Genomic DNA, 22,182 nt, shown 5'->3' with positions numbered 1-22,182 from the left:
TGTTTTAATTGTGTTCCTGTACTTCTTTTGACACTTTCGTATTAAGCAGCAGAGGTATTTTTAAATTGTGTTTGGAAAGACACAGAGGTAAAGAAGGGCGAATCGTCTAGATCCAGAGCTTCGGAGAGGAGGTTCAAAAGGAAACTCGGCGGGGAATTAGGAGCTAGGGTGGGGGTGGGGAGGGGAATAGTGTTTCTGCTTCTGTCCCGGCAAAAACAGAACGAGGTAAGGTCTCGCCTTCTACGGTCGGGGTTTTCTCACATTCCACTCCCCGCCCCTTCAGTCCTGCGTGCAAACGCCAGAGAGCCCGGCGGGCCCATAGGAAGCGACCATCAGAGATTGAGGAAAGTCCGCCAGCTTGAACATTGGCGTCCGGCGTGGAAGTGTCCTAGGAGACCGCCAGAAGTGCTCTAGCCGGAGTCTGGGAGAGTTCCCTTCTGACCGAGAGGGGGAGCCCCGCTTCCCAGCCCGGAGTGACCCGGAGTCCCGAGCCTCCAGTTCCAGCCCCAGCCGCAGCCAGTTTTGGCTTCAGGCTATTAGGAAGAGGAGGGAGAGGGTAGAGAGCGCAAAGAGGGAGGGGACCTGAGCAGGAGGGTCCCAAGTCCGGCACTGCATTTGCGTACGGAAACTTTCCCTCTTGGCCACGGAAACGTCAGCGCCACTGTGCTGGAGAGGAGATCGCTCGGCTCCGAGGAGGCTGCAGCTCTCCACGCCCCTGCCCCAAGCTGACCGGATCGCATCAGTCACTAAGGTATGGAGAGTCCGAGGTTTATCTTGGGTCTTCCCTGGCTGCCAGCTCAGCCTCCAGCCCGGCCGGGTGCAGTCCCTTTGAAACTGACATCACGAGAGGTTGCGAGCGGTGGTCTGCTACTGCCGCGGGCGCGGGGGAGGGAAGGCGCGGGGCTGCGCGCCGCCGCTGCTGCCGCGGGGCAGGTTGCAAAAATAAGGACAGTGAAAGGCTCTGGGTGTCGTTCAGCAGGAAAGGAGGCTAAGACCTGTTGACGATTGCAGTGGCAGTGCTTCAAGGAGGACGGCGGAGCCTCACGAGGTCAGGGGGACCCAGCAGTCTCCTGACTCCTGGAGCCTGCTGTAGCCCTTTGTGGTAACTTTGGTTGGGCTGGCAGGGCCGGTGGGCAACCGCTAGAGTGGGGCGGCTGGCGCCGGTGAATCAGTATCGTTGAGGGTGCGTGCACGGGACGGGACAGAGCAGGCAAGTCATCGCCCCGGTCACAGCGAAGCCACCCAGGAGGGAAACTTCTTCCAGTGTAAGCTCCCTTTTGTTGGCCCCGGGAGCGTGGGCATGGGGCCCGGGAGGCGCGGAGCTCCGAGGCGCGGCCGAGGATTCTTTAAAGCCCGGGGATGGGTGGGCCCAAACTCAGGGGCGGCGCCCGTATTGTACCCTTTGGATGGGTGGGTCAAGTAGCTCCTTTTGGCTAGCGTTACGTTAAAGGGGCGCACCGCGCGGCAGGGTGATGAAACCCTGGGTCCTCGGTCCCGAAGCCCAGTTAGTTTGTCCAGCTCCTCTCCCCAGGGGCTGACTCACTACACAGATCAGAAACCAGCGCGATCGATTCTTCCCCGTGCCTCCTGTGGCCTCCGCGCTGACTTCCCTGAGTACGGGAGGGAACTCCAGGCTGGCTGGTTTTCTTGGAATGTGTTTACGATGTTGAATGGGACTTGGAACAGGAAGCTGGACGCTGCTGCTGTAACTAGCGTACCAGCGTAGAGTAAGGAAAGATGTAGCTGGTGTTGGGCTTGGCGAGTCCACCTAGTACTTTGGACAAACCCTGAGTATATGCAGGCTGGCGGTCAAGGTACCCCATCCTGGGTCCTGCAGTTTTTCTTAACTGAGCTTTCACCTTACTTTCACTTGAACCAGACATTTACATGCCATGTTTCCCTCTGCAAGCTTGACAAAGTACAATTCAATCAATTAGGAAGGAATTAAGAAGCTTATGTGGGTACTTGCTTTTTTAAAAAAACGTTGCAGCAACACATGAGAATAAACGTTTCTTGGAAAGTGTTCTGGTTATGACACCACTTGTTAATTTCTAGGATTAGTAGGCAAACCGGCTATACTGATAATTTTGTGTCTGTGATGCCAAATGGAGTGGTAATCGGTGAGTACTGGGAGGTCAGAAACTCTGAGAGGAGTTGGAAATTTCTCAGGGTGGCAAATCGCCCCGTTTTTCTGCCAGTCTTCCCCTCCATCCCCCAGGAAAACAAGTAGCCTTGCTAGAAAACCTACCAATTGGGAGAGTGCAGTCTCTGGCGACTACAAGCCTTCCTGGAAACAGCTCACAAAGCTAAGGTACTGCCCCGTTGCATAATTAAAAGGTCTCCTTGAGCTGTCCAGGAGTGTTTTCCAAGTTTTTACGACTGACAAGGAAAGAAGAGAAGAACCTGGCCGGAAGCCAAACTAGACTGAGCTCAGTAGCCAGGCATAAAAGAGACAGGGGAAGTTGCAGGGGACAATTGGAAGGGAGCTTTTGGGTGTACTTGGTTTTAAACAAGGGGTGTCTTTTGAAATGAGAATGGTTTTGGTGACTAAGATCAGCCTTCTTGGCAAAAAAGTAAACTCAACATAAAGTGCAGTCGGATATGACATAGTAGAGTGAAAGAGGTGCGCTGATAAAGTAAGGTCATTCCTTACCAGTTTTACAGTGGAATAGCTGAGGGCCTGATGCTGCTTGTGCTGATCTACTTTTCAGATGCCCGCACTTTGTTGCTATATGTCTCCTTAGCTTGGACTAGGCTTGCTGAAACTTCAGGCCCTTGACCTTGACCTTCTTTGTTTCCATAGCCAGTAAGAATTGAAGACTTGGGCTTTGAGCAGATGGTTTTCCACCTAAATTGAATAATTCAATTAGGTATTTTTATTTTTTTAAAAGATTTTATTTATGTATCTTTAGAGGGGAAGGGAGGGAGAGAGGAAGAGAAACATCAATGTATGTTTGCCTCTCCTGTGTCCCCTGCTGGGAACTGGCCTGCAACCCAGGCATGTGTCCTGACTGGGAATCGAACAGCAATCCTGTGGTTCACAGGCCCGCGCTCAATCCACTGAGCTATGCCAGCCAGGGCTCAATTGGGTATTTTTAAATGGCACAGATTTGGTCGTGGAATTAAAGTGAAAAATGTGTCCAGCATATCTTTCTTGTGTTTCTCGAAAGTGATCCTTTTAACTAGTTCTTACTCTTTCACCTGAAAGAGTAGAATTTGTGTGATCTTAGCATTTCACACATATGCCTGATAATAAGGACCCCGATGCTTTTGAGTTTCTGAGCAGTCTTCCCTGAAATTCAGAGCCTTCTTATCTGTATGAAAATTGTTTATTTGTCCTTTTTTTCCCTGGGACATAAGTCCACTATTGTGTGTTTAGGGGAGGTTAATGGTTAAAAAACACTGATGGGGCTGGTATTTCCACTGGATTGATGAGTTGGAGATTGTGAATGTCAGGCTGCTCTCTGAGATTGACTTGATGAATCACCCTTGGCCAAGTGTTTCTTTGACTCTGATTTCAGTTTTCCACTTGTAAAGAAACTTTCCTTTACATAATTCCAAGCTAAATATGAGTATTAAAGAGAAGAAATTATGTTAATAGGTTTTTAGACACAAAGGTCATAGGGTTTCTGACTCAGTTGATTCACTTGAGATCATAGGGCTAAAATAGTAATGTTTACATCCAGAACACATATAATGTGAGAATATCTTGTTTAATTTATAAAAATTATTGCTCTTGCCTTTTAATCATAGCTAAAGCCTCAATTAAACTAAAATGTAAACATAAATTTTAATTTCTGAAGGCAGGGGTGATATTTTGTCATGGGTAAAGCTGAGTCATTCTCTCGGAGACAAACAATCAGCAAATTTATTTATTTTCATTCTAGTATATGTTTATACTCAGGACCGTTGTTTTTTGAGTTCTGCTCCAGTCTGTCTTTTTGAGAAGTTACCAGTTATATTTGCAGAATTGGGCTCGCTTCTTGGACATAACACTTGAGGGACAAAAATACATTTATGATGTACAGACTTTTTTCCCCCGGTGGCCACAACAACTTCCTTGAGAGTTTAGAGGGTAGATTTAGGAGCCATTTATTCATTGATTCAACTGTTGTTAGTGGAATGCTTTTTATGTTGCAGAAACCATTAGCTTTGAATTTGAATCCCGGCACTGTACTTGTGAGCACTGTGGTTTTGTGCCTGTTTTTTACTTCTTAAACTTTTTGTCAGTATATAATTTATTGTCTATATTGCTACCTACAATGTAAGAACTTGTTAATTGCCCATCCATGCATGAAAATAGTGAAATACTTAATTTTCAGTTTGACATGTCAATAAAATAAAATGCCTATATTTATAGCTTAATGTACTCTGCTATACTCATGGATATTTAACTTAACTCTTGCTCAGGTGTATAAACAAGCATATTTGAGGGGAAAAAAAGACAGAACAAGCATAGTAGTCTCTCCTTGTCTATGGAAGAATATGTTCCAAAACTGCCCTTATATGGCTGAAACATGAATGACTACTAAACCCTATATATACTAGTTTTTTCCTATACATACATACTTATGATAAAGTTATTATATAAACTAGGCACAGTAAGAGATTAACAATAACTAATAATAAAATAGAACAATTACAATATACTGAAATAAAAGTTATGTGAATATGGTCTCTCTTTCTCAAAATATCTGGAATTTTACATTTACTGTTTTCTGACTGTGGTTGAATGAGGATAACAGAAGCCATGGAAAGGTAAACTGCAGATAAGGGGGGACCACACTGTATAGGGACATTGTTTAAAGAATTAAATATTTTGGTAAAATACTTAATCATAACTTTTTAAAATATATTTTACTGATTATGCTATTACAGTTGTCCCATTTCTCCCCCTTCATTTCCCTCCACCCTGCACACCCCTCCCACCCACATTCCCCACTTTTCAGTTCATATCCATGTGTCATAAGTTCTTTAACTTCTACATTTCCCATACTATTCTTGCCCTCCCCCTGTCTATTTTCTACCTATCGTCTATGCTACTTATTCTCTGTACCTTTCCCCCCTAAATCATAATTTTTATTTTTAGACTTTATCATTTATAGTAATTTGATAAAATGTAAGAGTATATGAGAAATAGTAGTTGAATTTATGGTCATATTAACAAAATTGGCACTTTATTTGAATAATCAAAAAAGAACATGCCCTGGCCGGTGTGGATCAGTGGATTGAGTGCTGGACTGCAAACCAAAGGGTCGCTGGTTCAATTCTCAGTCAGGGCATGTGCCTTAATTGCAGGCCAGGTCCTCAGTGGGGGGCACTCGATAGACAACCACACATTGATGTTTCCTTCTTTCTCCCTCCCTTCCTCTCTTTAAAAATGAATTAATAAAACCTAAAAAATAAAATAAAATTGAAGAAAAAGAAGTGAATGTTCTAGCATGTACTAAGATAATCTCAATGAAAATATCCAATTTTGCTTTTAATTTTAAATTAAAAATTTTTTAAATTTTAATCTTCATTGTTGAGTAATAGATAATTTGTATTTAGATTTTACTTAGAAGTCTTTGTGACTTACTCTGGAAAATTGCAACTTGTTTTCTAAAACCTCTAAAGAAGAAAAGAAGTTATTTTACTTGAATATAATAATAAATTCAAAAGTAGTAACAGGACCCAACTGCATGGCTGCCATGAGCCCTACTCCCTAAATGTATTAGAGGCTGGTGGATCTAATAGCGTTTGCCTTAATGTATTTAGAGATCAGGAAACTAAAACTTGTTCCTATAGAAGATTAAATATTTTCAAGTTGGAAGAGAAAAAATGGGCTAGACCTTGAGCAGAGAAATTGCGTTGCTTCCAAACAGTGGAGGTATGAAATTGAAATTAGGCCTCTATTTTGATAGGTTATGGCTAAAAGTCATTGTTCCAGAGTTAGGCTTAAAAAAGTAGTGTTTATAATTTTTTAAGGCTCTGTAATTTGCTAGTTTTACATTTGTTTTATGCTAAGAAAACGTTTTTAGCCACCCTAATGGTGTTAACAATGCATGATTATTTCTTACTGGAAGACAGCCAATTGACTCAAACATTGCGCAGAAGAAAAAGTGCTAATTTTCTGTTTTCATTGAAATAGTATAGTTATGGTAAATTTGGAATTAGTCTCATCCCCAATATTGTGTACTTAAGGATGGTTTTGGAAAGACTGGTCCAATTTGCTCACATAATATGAATAACTGAGCTAACTTAATGTAATAACTGTGATTGCTACCATATGGTGTGCTACATTGCAAAGATTATGCCTTTTTAAAAGAGTTTTGAATAACACTGCATACTTTCTAAGGTTCATGTAATATGATATATCTAGATAGCAGTAGCTGCTTTTCTTCCTTTTTTTTTTGCTATTCACATTATGTAGATACACCTACACATTGTCTTCATCACATAACTTCGGAATATACTTTAGAAATTCAGATGCCTTAGATGATTTCCCCCTTTGATGTTTCTCTATTCAGGATAGGTTTATTTTTCATAGGGAAAAGTAACTTCAAATAATTGATATTTCTGAAGCCTTTTTAAAAACTATTAATTTAAAGGATTTTTCAGATTACTGTTGTTAAAGATCCTTGGCATTTTTTTCAAACGATAGAGGAGTTTTTAGGCTTTTATTTATACTTGTACAGGTTGAGAAAAGTAGTGGGAAAGATTTGTTACCCACATTCTTGGTTCGTGGCTCCTATGATATAATCATGGAGGTGTGGAACAAATTTTCTTCTATTTGAAGGTTCTTCTGGCTGGCCTAATAATCAAATAGACATGAGATAAATTGGCAAGAGAAAATAACCAAATTTAATGCATTCGTATGTATGGGAATCCTAAATGCTTAAGACTCAGTGACCTCAAAGGTTCAGAGACAGAAAGGGAACATGAGTGTGTAAGACATTCTAAGCTAGAGGGGAGATGAGGTGCTTTCAGAACTTCAGAGGATCATTACAGGATGAAAAGAAGGGCAGATGCTTAAACTGAAGTAAACGGAAGTTTCTCCTGCCCTACAGATAGGTCCAGGGTTATCTCTGATGATACCATCTCTTACAGCCAAGACTCCTGATTCAAGCTCTTCTGCATAGTTAGCAGGGAGGGGTAGAAGTTTCTCTTGAGCCTGAGGCCAAAATTCTCCTTAGCTCAAAACAATCTGCATACCACAGAAGCACATCTTGAGGTGACTGGCTCTGAACTCCCAGAGGCCTTTTCTTAAGTAGAGCACAGGCAAATGTAAATACTACTGCTAAGTTTATAAGATATGTGAAGTAAAAATTGTGTGAAAATGTAGTGTTCTCCTAGTATGCATAGCTTTTTTCTGGCAGTTACGTTATTGTTGATATTTTTTCTGAAAGTCCAGCCACAAGTCCTCCAAAAATGTCAGAGAATTCAAACTTTGCCAGAGCTACTAAAAAAGAGCAGACTGAGTGAGCTGGGCTCAGTCTTTAGTCCATTCTCTTGAAGAAATGATGATAGTCATTTAAATAACTGAAACACAGTCATTTTGGTAGAAGAAAATATAGAGCATAAATAACCTATATACTGAGTCATTAGAGATTTGGTTGTAAAACATCTTCAAAGTTATGTAATATTTCATCAAATGGTAACTAAGGTCTCATTCTCAGTTTGTATTTAAATGAGGTAATGTGATTTTTAGATAGCATTTTTTAGTTAAAAAAGCAAATAGAACCATCTGTACTGTGTGGTAGCAAATCTCCAAATATATGGTAATTAAAAGTTGATATAAGAGCAAAGACATGATTTTAGCCTCTTGGTTTCTCTCATAGCTATTTACACCCATAAGGTAAAAATTTAAAGTAAAATTTTATCAGCAAGTAGGCTCATTTATCTAGATTTCCACTTGGGTAGGTTAAAACATACATTGGTAAGCACTGGTAAGAGTTTAAGAAGACAAAGTACTTTGCAAATGTCTTTAAAGGTCACATGCATGTTATTTTCTGTAATCTGTTTAATTTTTGTCTGCTGTTGCGGAACTCTACTGTGAATACAGAATTTTAACTGATGGTGGAACTTGATTTACCACCTCCTTGAGAATCTGCGCTATCACTAAATCATAAAATCCCCAACATCAATGCTGATTACTGCTGGCCCTGCACGTACATGTAGAGAAAGTTTGGCTTATTTTAAAACACAATTTTATAACTGAATTAATTTCAATTGAGTATAGTTAGTAAGATGCTGCTGCTTATGTGATGTAGTGTAAAAAAGTACAGTTTTAGAGAATTGTTAAGGAGGGAGATCATTGAAGGCAAAACAAATGCATTAATGATGGCACAAAAATGTAGAAAATTCAGGTGCTTAATGGCCTTGTTGGGTCCCTAAATCAACCTATCATATTTCTGAATTTACAGTTGTGTGAGATAATGAATTTCTTTATTTTCCAAGCCAGTTTGAACTAGAATTTTCAGTACTTTAACTAGAACAGTGATCGTGGTATCTTAATTTGAAATAAAAATTAAAAAAAATGATTTAGATTATTGAAAAGCTTTATAGACTACTTGGGTTTTGTACTTTGGATATGATTAGTGCTAAAGAAATATTTTATTACTCAAATCACCAAGCTTTATTATTTTTAATGCAATATATAGATTTATCATGTTAACTAAATTCCAAGGTGAATAAATGCTATGTATATCTTAGACATACGTTATTCAATAAAAATAAAATTTGAAATATAAGTTCCTAATTTTATCAATCTATAAAACTACATCACTGTTTATTTGGTTTTGTGGTGTCTTTAGTGTATTGGAAACACTGAACAAACATTAAGAAACATTAAAGGAATCTCAGTGAGTTGTCTGAGTAATTTAAAGCTTGGAGCCTGATAAAACTAACTTAAAACTGACTTACCACTATTTAAATATAAAAGATAAAGCTGGTAAACGTTCAGTGAAACTATGAAGTACAGGTCCATTCGCAGAGGTATAAAAACTGGATATATAATAAGTAAGAACTAGTTGAATAAAACTGAAGTTCACTGGAACTATTAGCAATTAATTATTTTCTGCTGGGATGTTCTAAAGTTTGATTTTTTGTTGATTTCGCATTGTATTGGTTTTTGTAATGTGCTGTATCAACGTGTGGAGGTAATACTGAGTCTTTGTCCTCTTGCTCCAGAGGTGGGAGGAATTACTGGAAGCCAAGGCTTGACAAAAGTAAGCGTGAAATATTTTAAAGCATCAGTAGTATCCTTGTGGGGGGGATAACAATAGTTACCCAGTTGTCTAAGCAGGAGGTGGGGACAAACAATAACCTAACAGACTTAGTGAATAGTCAAGTGTCACAATGAGCAAGTTTGCTGGGAAGGAGGGGGTATGAGAAATAGCAAACTAAAGATTGCGGAGGCTGTGCATGTGAAGAGCAGCTGGTGAAACGGGAGGTAGCATGTTGCCAAGGTTTAAAGCCAGCAGTGAAGCAGAGCCGTGACTGGGTCATTGATCAAGAAAGAGCACAAGCTATTGTGTTAGAACTGGTATCCGTGTGGATGTGAGAGCATGGCTGTTGGTTGGGTAGGGACAGAGGCAGCCAGGAACTTGAATACCAAAGAAAAGTGAGAGACCTCAGAAAAGTAGTTACTAATGGAGATACCCAGAGTAACAAGACCTTCTACATTACTGGGATTGCATAAAAATGCAGTAAACATGCTTGGGATGCTTCCTCTATGAGATCATGACCTTCATTTAAGGCTAGGCCAGAGACAGGGAGAGAACAAAGTGGTGCAATTTTCAGAGGATTATTGTTCTTTTAGAAGCTGTAGTTAAGGGATTGTCCTGGGGCATCCCTTTCCTTCCACACAATAGAAGTGCCCTGGTGACCTTTCCCTTGTGTAAAGGAAGCCACATTCTTGTGGGTGTTTGAATGTGAATAAATGCCTTTTGGTATGGAACCGATTACAAAGAGACTCTTGCTGTATCTATTTTGGAAATTTTAATAGAAAATATAACTTGGCTCACAGCAGATTTAAAATGAGGAAGAAGGTAAGTATCCAAACAATTTAAATCCCAACTTCCACTATGTGCTAAAATAATCAGATAAAGTGAAAATCAGCCCTGCCTTAAATTGTTTCTCTCTATTAGGATCTCCTTGGCACCCATACTGTCCTTAACCTAATTTGTTATACCTGTGAGTCCACATGAAAAATGATTTTTTAAACAAGAGAGAAATATAGCAAGAATATGACTGTGTTTAGGATTTGCGACCTCAAAATATGAAACCTACTGAATATTTCAACCTGGAGGAACTTGGGAAATAACAGGGGTAACAACATAAGCTTTTCCTAAAGCAGGTCATGCAATTCTCATGTAAGAGGTTCCTTCCTTATCCCACGAGGAAAAGAGAATCCTTATCTCCAAAGAAAAGGGATGTTATGAAAGACTCCAGATGAGTTATTACGGACTCACAGAGAAACAGAGAAACCTGGCCCCTTCACAGATGTTCCTGTAGTATGTAGTCATCTTTTGACTCCATCATTGACTAGTTTAGGGATCTTGGGTAGATTACTTAGCATCTCTAGAACTTTTTCTTGAATGTAAAATGGAGATAATGACATGTGCCTTGTATGCACCACTGAGGTGTATAAAAGCAAGAATCTTCATTAGTAGATTTTCATGCCACTCACTCTTGTGCATCCTTTGGCCCCCAGATTGTTTTAGAGTCCACGCTGTCTCTCTGTTGGGCTTACAGAGCAGGCAGCATCAGTTCTTCTTGCTCTTATCAGATTGCCCTGAGGCTTTTGAGAATCAATAATAAAGTTCCTGTTGTTCCATTGTTATTTTTGAAATTGTTCCATTCCACAGTTTCAATCCAACAGCATTTTTCTTTTCCAGTCCTGTAGTTTTGGAGGTGTAACATCAGGAATGGTCTCTATGTTAAGAAGAAATGAAGTTATCTCATCTTCAGATTCCAACCCAGTGTAAGAAAGAAGCTCTGACAATGGATCAAGCCTGAATAGTCATGTTCTGTTACTGTTACCTAGTAGGAGAAAATCTGAATAGCTATGGGTTATGTCTGTTATGGAAGAGTATCCAACCAAGCTGGTCTGTCGCATGAGACATTGAAAAAGATTTTAAAGATTCAACCATGATAATAATTAAAATTTAAATGAGACAATCAGTCTCTTGGAATAACTCTTGTAAAATAAGGGTAAGCCAATAATTTTGTGCTAAGTGGATTAAAACTACTGGGATTCCTACATTTAATCATGCAGACCTTCATTCACTCAAAATACCTTTCAGGCCCTTGTCTCACGTGCCAGCTACTGTGCTGGATTCTTCCCAGGTATCCTAATGCTAGAGAAGCACTCACAAGCTTGTGTGCTGCAAGCGTAGTTTCTTTGAAGTCAGATTCAAACTTATTTGAATCTGAGCTTCTATTCCATCATTTGGTTTTAAAGTAAAATGAATGTGTTTTAATTACAATGAGGCAATCTCGATCCACCAGGATTATGGAGTATTAATCCTGTGACTTCATTTACTCCTTGATTGATGTTATATTTCCCTAAATATACATATACATATATATATATATATATATATATATATATATATATATATATATATATATACCTTTGTTAGAGTACTTTGGCCATGAGCTGTGGTGAGTCCTTCAAATTTTCAAACAGAAAAAGAGCAAGAGAAAGGAAACGAGGAACATGATAAGCTTTGCATTTATGAAACCTCTTGATTTTGGGCAAGATGGAATGAAGAGGTCTGAGAATCATGGTACAGAACTAAGTCAGGAAATGTTCAAATAGTTTAGATGTGTGACAACGAGAGGCTGAATGCAGGAGATACAGCAAGGCTGGAGAAGAATGAACTGGAGTGATTTTGGACTTACAGAATCATCGGCTTATTGGATGTGAGCATTTCAGAAAGAAGGAATAAAGAGGATCATGTACAGATTTGGATTGATTGTCTAGATTGTGGTAATATTCACCAAGATAAGGAGATACAAAATGAAGAGCATGCTTGGAGGAAAAGGCTAAGAAACCCACTTTGGATTTTTGAGTTTGAGGTGTTTGGGGACAATGCTGCAGGAAATGCTCCTAGAGTAAGTTGGATATGCAATTTGGAAACAGGGAGAAATCCTGGGATGGACACATAGGTTTGAAAGGTGTCGATATGATTGGTTGTTTGTGCCTTGAGGTCTGACCCTTCAGGTCCTTGATAGTTGAGGGGAATCAGAAAACGAAAAGCCATCAAAAGAGACTGAGAACACAAATGTGAACGGGAAGTCTCTGTTCTAAAGGAAGGTCTTACCGGCCTGGAAGGTAGATAAATAGAGATCTAAACTAGAATCATTTTACAGGGAACAGAAAAGAAAGCACTGAATTGCCAATAGTTTAAAAGAACTACTTTGTGTTGTGAAAGGTCAAGTCCAAGTTGCACCTTAATATAAGGTAGGTATTTTCAGAGTTGGCCGGTTTGGCTGGCCAGGGCTTCATGTTCCTTTTGCAGTTGTGGCTTTCTATTTTCACACCATTCCACTCCAGAAACAAAATAAGGATTTCACAGGTTTGGCAAAGTGAACCTCCATCTTTGGTCAGAAATGAAATACATAGGCCTTCCTAACTCCCCAGAGAATATTTCTGCAATATGTTTCCACAAGGCCATTCTAAAGATAATGAAAATTGTACTGTAGAGTGATCCGTTCCTGTTTGTGGCTTCCAGCTGACTTTGCTGCTTCCCACACAAATTGAATTTGACCAATCATTGCAGTAGGGGTGCCTGGAAATAAATAAGAGTAGATATAACCAGTTTTGAAAAAATGGATTTTCCTAGATTATTGAACACTATTTACTCTTAAGTGATATTATTATTAATTATTAAAAATTTTCATTATTTTTGATAAACATTATAAACCTGCTCTCTGTGTTGACTATATTTATCTTATTAAACATTTTTATTTTCTTAAATCAAACTTGATTTTAATACAGTCATTCAGCTGGAAACATAAAGAATTTAGAGAAATAGAGCATTGAAGTAGAATGCAAACCTTATTTTTATTCAGGTCTTTTAGACAGCTCCTTCAACATAATTAAGAATAGCATACCTAGATTTATTACTCTTATTATGTCATGAGTTTTTAAAAATCAGGACTTTAGAGGATACCTGAGTCTTTTAATTTCTTTTTTTAAATTTTTCAAAAAAGGGAACATAAAAATAAAAATGCATATTAAAGAACTTTTATAGATTAACTTTAAGACACTATTGTTGGAAATAGTACTGAAACAGATTCTTTTAGCACTTTCTGTAGAGTTATTTTTAGTGCATTTTAAGTTGTGGACTCTTATATTTTTTATCTGATTCTTGGATAATCTTTGTCAAATGACTTAATCTCTCTGAATGGAGTGGGGGTGGATGAGGATGACAGTGTGACGGTGCTGTCAGGCTTGTAGTTTTTGCTCACTGAAGTGGTGGTCCCACAAGAGCAGGGACTGCTGTGCTGAATTTACTCATCCCTAGGGACCCAGGAACCTCAGAGGCCTGGCCCTGTAAGCATTCATATATTTGATGAGCAAATGGAGAGAAAAGGAATTCAAGATTTTAAGAGAAAGTGTGCCATATCCAACATGCCTGTACTAAAATAAAGCCTTGGGAAGAGCTGTTAGAAAGATGCAAATTTTGCAGAATAAATAGGGACAAGGACATACCTGTGCAATACCCTGTTTGTTTGTTACCTGAGGGCTAGTACTTGGAAAGTCAGTTTTTATCTTGGAGACATTAGCAGAAACAGTCCAAACGCTGCATCCTGAGTGAGACGGCTCCACACAGCCTCTCCTTGGCCCTCTCTGTTACATCATCTCACTCCAGTGAAGGGATGATGGGATTTTTTTGTGGTCTACTTCTTCTATGATTACTTAAGATTATACATATTATACCTATCTGAGCAGTTCCATCCTAAAATCACTTTTCTTCTCATATTGAATTGGAATATTCTGAGATTGAAATAGAAATTGCATTCTTACAAAATATACTGGGAGCAAAAATGTAGTTGACACTACCTAATCAACTGGTATTTCAATTGGTGATTTGAGGAGGAAATTCCAAGAAATGGTGATAACTAAAGAGAAATATTTAGCATAATTTAATCGTAAGTTGGTGTGCATATGTCTGCCTGTTGGAATAATTACAAAGATTTATTTTTATATCTTTTATATTTTTTCAAGTTTCTTTCTCCAACTTGTCAAAATGTTTTTTTGAAAAATGCCACTTACTAGTAAAATATGAGAAATATAAGTAAACATCTTTTAATTTATTAGTTGGTGTAATATTAATGTATAACTTTCCTTGAAAGTTAGACACTGATTTTATTTATAATATATAATAACATACTACTTTGTATGATTAGATGACCAGTATACATTTTATAAAGACATGTTTATGATATAATTTTAAATATGCTATTAAATATATTAGATTTGTGTTATATGTAGTGTTTATATATAAGATAGAAGATGATAGTAGATGGAACAAGAAATGTATTTTCTAAGAATGAAATGATAGCTCCATAAGAAAATTGATTTTATGTTGGCAGCCTTTTCAGTTCTAGTTTTTCATTGTTCATTTTTTACACCTTGGCAAGATAATCTTTAGCATCGGCCAAAATTTTACCCGACTATTTATTTTAAATTACCCTAATTGGTGAGTGAGAAACTGGAAGATACTTGCCTAATTTTAGTCAGGTGAGATAACTGATTTTCTTCTCGTTCATTTTTTTTTGTCCCATAAAATAAGTTAATAATGAGAAAAATCAGTCATAAAAGAGCAAAATGCACTTATTCCTGCTCAGAATTAAAATAGCAGACTGAGAAAATTCAAAGTATTTCTTTTTTATTGACAGGTGCTATGTATGCTATTTTAATGAATCAGAGTAACCCTCATAAAAGCTGTAAAACATTTATGGAATCCATTTCAGAGGTGCTATAAATTTTTTATGACTATTAGGAGAATTTTCTAAGTTCCTAAAAGTGTCCAAAATGATCTAATGAGCAATTTCCCACCTTTTTCATCTTATGGCACATATACGCTAATTACTAAAATTTTGTGGCACACACAAAATATGGTTTTTGCTTATCTGACAAAAATAGGTATGGTTTTGATTCATTCATACTGGATGCTTATTGTCTTGTTGGCTGTTGTCACGTTTTATTTGACAGTCTCAGGGAAAATAGGTCAGTGCCCCGACTAATAGTCAAGTATTGCACGTTTTTAAAATTCTGGAGGCACAGGCGTGTGCTGGGACACGCCAGTTGAAAATCACTGGTTGTATGGTATCAGCCAGTTAATTTTCAGATGGTTAACCAGATACGAGTGTCAGCAGCATTCCCAGTGGTACCCAGTGGTATGCTGATGACATGCAATTGTTCTTTCAATAAACCCCATGTATAGAAATTTAGCTCAGTACATCGTTTAATTTGACTGATATTTGTTTCCTAAAAAAATTTTTAAGCCTATGAAATAAACTTTGTAGGAGTTCTTTCTTTAGCAAATTTCTATTTGGCAGTGTGATTAAAGCTGTTACCGCAAATTTTGAGCAATTTGTAGCTCATACAAAGCAAGGTATTTGTATTAAATGATTACACACTATAGCAAAATTTTTGCATTTTGCTTTTGGGAAAACTTATTCTTTAAAAAAATGTTATTACACATGAATGCATTCCTGTTATAAAAGACTCAAATACTCTCAAGGCCTAGAGAGCAAAATATGAATATTTACCTTCATGCCCCCTCATACTCCTACCCCTCAGAGGTAAAACTGCTCATGGTTTAGTATACATCATTCCAACACAAATCCAGTCGATTGACAAACATGTACACCTTGATGTTACAAAATAAAAACTGATCATAATGTATTTTTTAACTTGAGTTGGAAGATATCAACATTATTTTTAACTGAAGAGTTTGATTTGTATAACTCAAGGTCACTATTATTTGAACAATTTATCCAAGCAGTTAACACTGCGGCCCAGTGTGTGTCTCTCTCGGTTATTACAGCTTTTTTTTTTTTTTTGGCATAGCATCACTAAGAAAATGGGAAACATGTCCACAAGAGAGCAAAACAATTATGTAAAATCAGTGCATTCATCAACAAGCTAGAAATGTCGCTTGAAAAAATAGCTATCATTTTTCTTTTATACACATTGTCAAAGTTTGCCCACATTGTTTCTGTATGTTTGTAATCATTACTGGTTTGGCCCCGTAATGCATTTCTTATGTTAACCATACAGTAAATGTGTTAGAATATTTTAGATTTTTCTTTAATTTACTTTGATTTCTTTTTTTCTCTTCCTCCCTTTCATTTGACCTTCTGTGCTTTTCCTATCTTCTCCTGTTTTTGACCTTAACATTTTAGAGCATGTTTGATGGTGATGAATTTAATACAGAACTTCTCAACCTTGGCAATACTGACCTGTCAGACCAGTAATTCTTAGCTGTTTAATAGGGGAAGGCACTGTTCGGTGCGGTGTAGGATGTTTAGCAGCATCCTTAGCTTCCACCCACAAGATGCTAGCACTAGGCCCCCGGTTGTGATAACTAAAATTATCTTCAGTTGTTGCTAAGTGTCCTGGGGGCTGGGGGGCAGGGTTTGCAAAACACCCCTGGTAGACACAGGTATCTTCTAGGAAGGAAAAACCATCCTCACTTAATGACAAATGTGTCTTGGGGTGCCCAGTGACCTCATTGAGAAGCATGGTTTAGCATTCTAAACTTTGTGGTATATTTCTGGCATGTATTGTGGAGGGATAAGTAGCTATTCCTAAACCAGTTTGTAACATGTTTTGATGTATCAATAAAATTGTGATAAATACTACACTGTTAAACCTTCACTCCATATATGTATAATTAACTTCAATTCACTTAGCAGTAGATGGGTGTTTGCTGTTACCTGTAGTTACTCACAGGTAACAAAACCAGGAAAACACAGGGTGTGGCAAAAGTGAGTTTACAGTTGTAAGCATGCAAAACAGAATTTATACTTGTATTATTTATTAATTATTGCATTATTTCTATATGAGTAACTGTGAATCCACTTTTGCCCCACTGTATATATGCTGAAGAAAAGTCTTCTGCAACTTGAAAGAAATGTCCTCACTTATCTGTATGTATATCAGTAACCTGAAATCAGACCTTCTTTCTTATATCTTGACAAAAGATCACTTAGCGCTTAACTCCTAGAACTTTAAAAAAAAAAATTTGCATCGGGTTACTGCAGTGCAACATTAAACATGTTTTTTGGGAAAGGTGTTGAATAAAAAAGTCAACCAACCTTTCAGAATTGATGCTGCAACATAAAGTCTAAATATGCATGGCTTTCTTCATACATAACACCTCCAAATTGCCTTCAAATATGAATGTGACTATATTCAATTTAATGGAAATAAACTAAATTTTAATATTTCATCAAAAATTTGCAAAACTCTGTGAAAGTGTTTTTATAATAAAAAGCCCTACTTTATGAGCTATCTAGGAAATGTTTTCAGACACAATTATCTTTGAAATTTAACATTTTGGTCCTGCCCCCAAAGGGCCCAAAACAAAAAAAATCCTGATCTCCATGATGAAATTTGCGCCAGTTCAAATATTTCCTCCCTTGTTATATATTCTTGTTTAATTAATTTCCTGTTGATTTAAAAAGAAACTTGTACTATAAGCTACTTAAAAAAATTACTTATTACAAGCATTTCCCCATATGTATTTAAATCACTTTCTTTACAGAAACAATGCAACTTTTTTAAAGTTTAAAATTGAGTGTAAAATCCAAGCCTTGCATTAATTTTAATAAATTAACATACTGTATTTTGCTTTTATAATTTCTGTTTTTAAATACCTAATCCAATTAAAAGGATTTGAAAATGGCAAGATGAAGTATTTTCTCTATTTTTCAAACTAATACAAAACACATTTTAGGTACCAATATTATATTTAACATTAATACAAATTCTGATTAAAGTAATAGACATGATTGTTTACACTCATAAACTTAAGATTAAGTAAGGATTATGTAAAAGTAGTATTTCGATAAAAATATAGATACCACTAGATTTCATGCATATTACAATCTATATACACAGTGTCATGCTAAAACTTTTTCATTGGTAAGTCTTTATTGCTTCATTGGCAATATCTGAGTATTGCTTGCATAGCTTTTAATACATTTGCTCAAATAAATCTTAAATATATTTAAAAGGGAAATATGTATGGTCAATATTATTGTCAAAACACATTAAAATAAATAGTGAAATAAAAAGGGTTACAGAAAGGTTTGCTCAGGAATTATCTGACAAATTATGCAAAACTGATTTGAGGGAAATAATTTGTGCAGTATAAAACTTATTCTTTTATTGTAACAGCTTCAGGCTTTAGAAATAGGAATTTTCTAGAACATGACCAAAAGTTCTTGTACTTATTTATTTTGAAGTTTTATGCACAGTGATCTTAGTAAAATAATAGCCATTGTAGTATGTACTTGAGTTTAATGCATTTATGCCTTAGAACTCTTTTTGGGGGAGGAGGAGAGGAGGTTGGTATTGGCTATTTAGCTGGGGTTGTAAAGGAATAAGCAATATGGCTTCTTTATTTTGTGCTATTCTCATGACATAAACTTCAGTAATACCTCAGAGTAAAGGAGAGAGTTGAAACTCATTACAGATTATTTTATTCTAGATTTCCACAAGACAACATTAAAATATAACATGAGGTTGGGTATAATATTCATGGCAGTTTATTATACTTCAAATTTATAGCTACTCATTAACCAGAATTTCTTTAGCAATTCTGTTTCTCACAACACTGAGGTTCTTTCCTACCTTTGTTATTTCAGCTATTTCATGAAGGTTACTTTGGGAAATGTATATTGACCAAAGTGTCTTAGGCCACTCTCACGTAGCTCTTTGTAGTAAAGGTCATACTTACCTGAAATGCAGGTTTTAGGACTGAGTGGGGCAACCTCCATTCCCATGGCTTCTCTGACACTTATTTTGGCCTTCACTAATGGCCTCGTGCCTTGGATTCTTTTTTTTTTTTTAAGATTTATTTATTTATCTTTAAAGGGGGAAGGGAAGGAGAGAGGAAGAGAGATATCAATGTATGGTTGCCTCTTGTGCATTCCTTGCTGGGAACAGGCCTGCAACCCAGGCATGGGCCCTGACTGGGAATCCAACCACCATCCTTTGGTTCACAAGTCCGTGCTCAGTCCACTGAGCTACAACAGCTGGGGTCGTTGCTTGAATTCTTAACCTTTTTCTCAGCCTTTGGTATATGATCACTCTAGGTCACTGCTACTCTGATCTTGTTTCACCCTGGTCAAAAACCTTCGGGATCTCACTTTTTGCACACCTTATCTCTGCTTTCTATTCCCACTACTGTTTTCCACAGTCCTCGTGTTTTCCTGTTACCTTTCTACTCTACAGAAACTGGACAACCATCGAATCCTTAGATTTTACCTTCGCTTTTGCTGTCTTCTTCCCATTATCTGTTAATATTACATTTCTTTCAAGGTTCAGCTCACAGTTTACCTCTTACCTTAGGCTTCTTGTGTTCTCTTGTAGCCCTCCACAAGTGGGATGTACTGTCTCTCTTCTCCCTGAATTGCCATCGTACTTTTTATTTATTCACTAATTTTTTTCTGGCTAGGTGCAATCGTACTGTGGTAGAAAGGCATGGTCTCAGAGTCAGGCCTCTCTGGTTTGTGATCTGTCCTCTGTGTTGCTGCCCTTTGCAGGGACCATGCTGCAGTGTATATTCTTTCACTTTCTAAGGGACTCCATTCCCCACACGCAGAGACCCAGTTGGCAATGAATATGTATTTGAAGGATGAATAACCACTTATTTATGAAAGAATGCTATTTTAATATTCATTTAAACAATAATATGAAGAATTTCAATGCTTTTGCCACCCACAGAGAAACGACTTCTTTCTCCTGTAAAATGCATGGTTATGGAGCTTGTGGGTGGGAGCCAAATGAAAATGCACCAGTGAGGAGATATCTGAAGATTGTGCATGTGTGTGCGCATGCACGCATGTGCATGCATGCACAAGTTGGGGAAAGAGAAGTTGTCTTTTACCATCATTGCTTCTATTGTTTCAAGACCATATGTATCCACTAAATGTACTCAGTGCCTTTAGAGCCATAAGTAGTTACCTGTGATTTCTATTGTCAGTGTCTAATTTTTAAGGGGGAAATTGCTATGTCATGCAATCTGAAGATTATAAGGCATTTTAATTTCTCATGCTTCTATGATTTACCTTCTGTGCAACAAGTTACCATATGGGGAAAACCTACCATGTTTGAGAATAAAATATCAAGTGATTTCTTGGTTTGATAATAATATAGTAATTGAGTTATATAGTTAGGCTCCTGAATATAACTTGCTTTTATACTTGCTTGTATCTTTAATAGAATCTTATTGCAACATATATCATGTTATAAAATTTAGTACCAGGTATATTTGTCTCAAACCCACTCTAATGACCAAAATAGGAAAATAGATTTAATTATAAGACATTTTAATCTCTAAAGAAGTCTGGATCCTTATGCTGCCTGTGAGTCTCACAGAGGTGTCTCTGATTACTCTGAGCACCTTTTTGTGTTTACTCAGGACTAAATGAGTAAGTAACTGAATGTCAGCATTATTAATCAGTTTTGTTGAATAGTGTCTGATGTCCTGAATCATTTTCTAGGGAACATTCTTTTTTTTTAAGACTTCATTTACTTATCTTTAGAGGGGAAGGGAAGGAGAGAAGGAGAGAAATATCAATGTATGGTTGCCTCTTGTGCATCCCCTGCTGGGAACTGGCCTGCAACCCAGGCATGTGCCCTGACTGAGAATCGAACCATGGTTATTTGGATTGCAGGTGTGAGCTCAATCCACTGAGCTACACCAGCCAGGAAACAGGGGACATTCTGAAACTAAACCTGTAATAGCAATTGCTTACTTGAAAGTATAAAAATGCCAAGAAACTTTTCTGTGCTCTTTCTTCAAAAAATGATATTCGAAAAAAGCTCTTTTTAAATGGGATATTAGGACTTTTTTTCCCTTCATAGATGCCTGTTTATTTTAAATAGAACTTTGAAGGCACTGAATAAAGCAATTCAAAAATCTTTAAGTATGTGCCTCAGTTTAATTTAACCAATACAAAAATTGATTTCCTTTAGAAATATCGTCTCCTTTCCAGTCGACTGGAATCAATTACAAGTGTGTCGGTACTAAATGAAGCCATTGCATACTGAAACTTTTATTAATATATGTAGCCAAAAATCAGTGTAGTGACATATGTTTTTATATACTTAAAGTAGGTTATCCTGAATTGTGCTGATATTCTCTTATTTAGGAGAATCTGGGGCATGCAAATTTGTCAGCAATATGAGGTCATGGCTGTAATCATTGTAGTCCTTAGAGAATGCAGGACAATTTCTGATTGTATTTCAGGCAGGAAGCTTTGAATACAATTGAGATAGTAAAAAGACAACAACATATTAAAATATGGCTACTGTTACTTCATGCCTTGTTCGATCTCATGTCTGGTCAAATAGAATTATTTTAAGTTTGATTTCCTTTATTGGGTTTCTGTCAGAGATTCTTATTCATACATAGGAGAATTATGTAAGAAAAAACCCATAGTGGTCTGTTCTCCAACAGTTTACATCACTGACTGTAACTTTTTAAATTCTTTGAATGCTCTTTTAGATAATGATAGTAATATTGTTAGAGTAATCTCTCTTGAATTTTAAGAGGGTGAAATAAATACCTTGAAAATTTACTTTCATTTTATTTTAGGTTAGATATTTTTTGTTAGCTTTTTAAAACCTAGCATAAGTTTGCAAGAACAGTTAAAGGGATACCTTTTGCCTACATTAACCTATTGTTAATATCTCACCTCACTTTTGTTATCATTCAATGTGAGTGTATTTGTGTGTTATACACTGTGTTCATTTATTATGTGTGTGTATATACCTTTTTTTCTAAACCATTTGAGGGTGGGGGTGGTTTTGTTTATTTCTGTTTTGGTAAGCTCTCTTATCTCCCTTTTTGTTGAATATCTACATTCCTGAATTAACTGAAACATTTTAGTCTGATTTATGTGGTGATAATCAAAGCATTCTGGTAAATTCATTTTTCCATGATT

The 22,182-nt window shown here is 37.2% G+C and overlaps 1 protein-coding gene across 7 annotated transcripts in view; it reads left to right on the top strand.

Moving 5' to 3' along the window:
- The first annotated feature begins 243 nt into the window (after positions 1–243).
- Positions 244–22,182, top strand: part of GULP1 (GULP PTB domain containing engulfment adaptor 1) — a 226,923-nt gene continuing 204,984 nt past the window's right edge. Inside the window, exon 1 of one of the 7 annotated variants that reach the window (XM_037043781.1) lies at positions 244–751. The gene's annotated coding sequence lies outside the window, so the exon portion shown is untranslated. The remainder of the gene's footprint in view (positions 752–22,182) is intronic. The other 6 variants (XM_037043779.1, XM_037043782.1, XM_037043780.1 and 3 more) reach the window with 6 other exon arrangements.

Source organism: Sturnira hondurensis, unplaced genomic scaffold, assembly GCF_014824575.4.
Source record: "Sturnira hondurensis isolate 20B ecotype Veracruz unplaced genomic scaffold, ASM1482457v3 Scaffold0004136, whole genome shotgun sequence".
Classification (NCBI taxonomy): domain Eukaryota; kingdom Metazoa; phylum Chordata; class Mammalia; order Chiroptera; family Phyllostomidae; genus Sturnira; species Sturnira hondurensis.
This window is presented reverse-complemented; position numbering and strand designations above follow the sequence as displayed.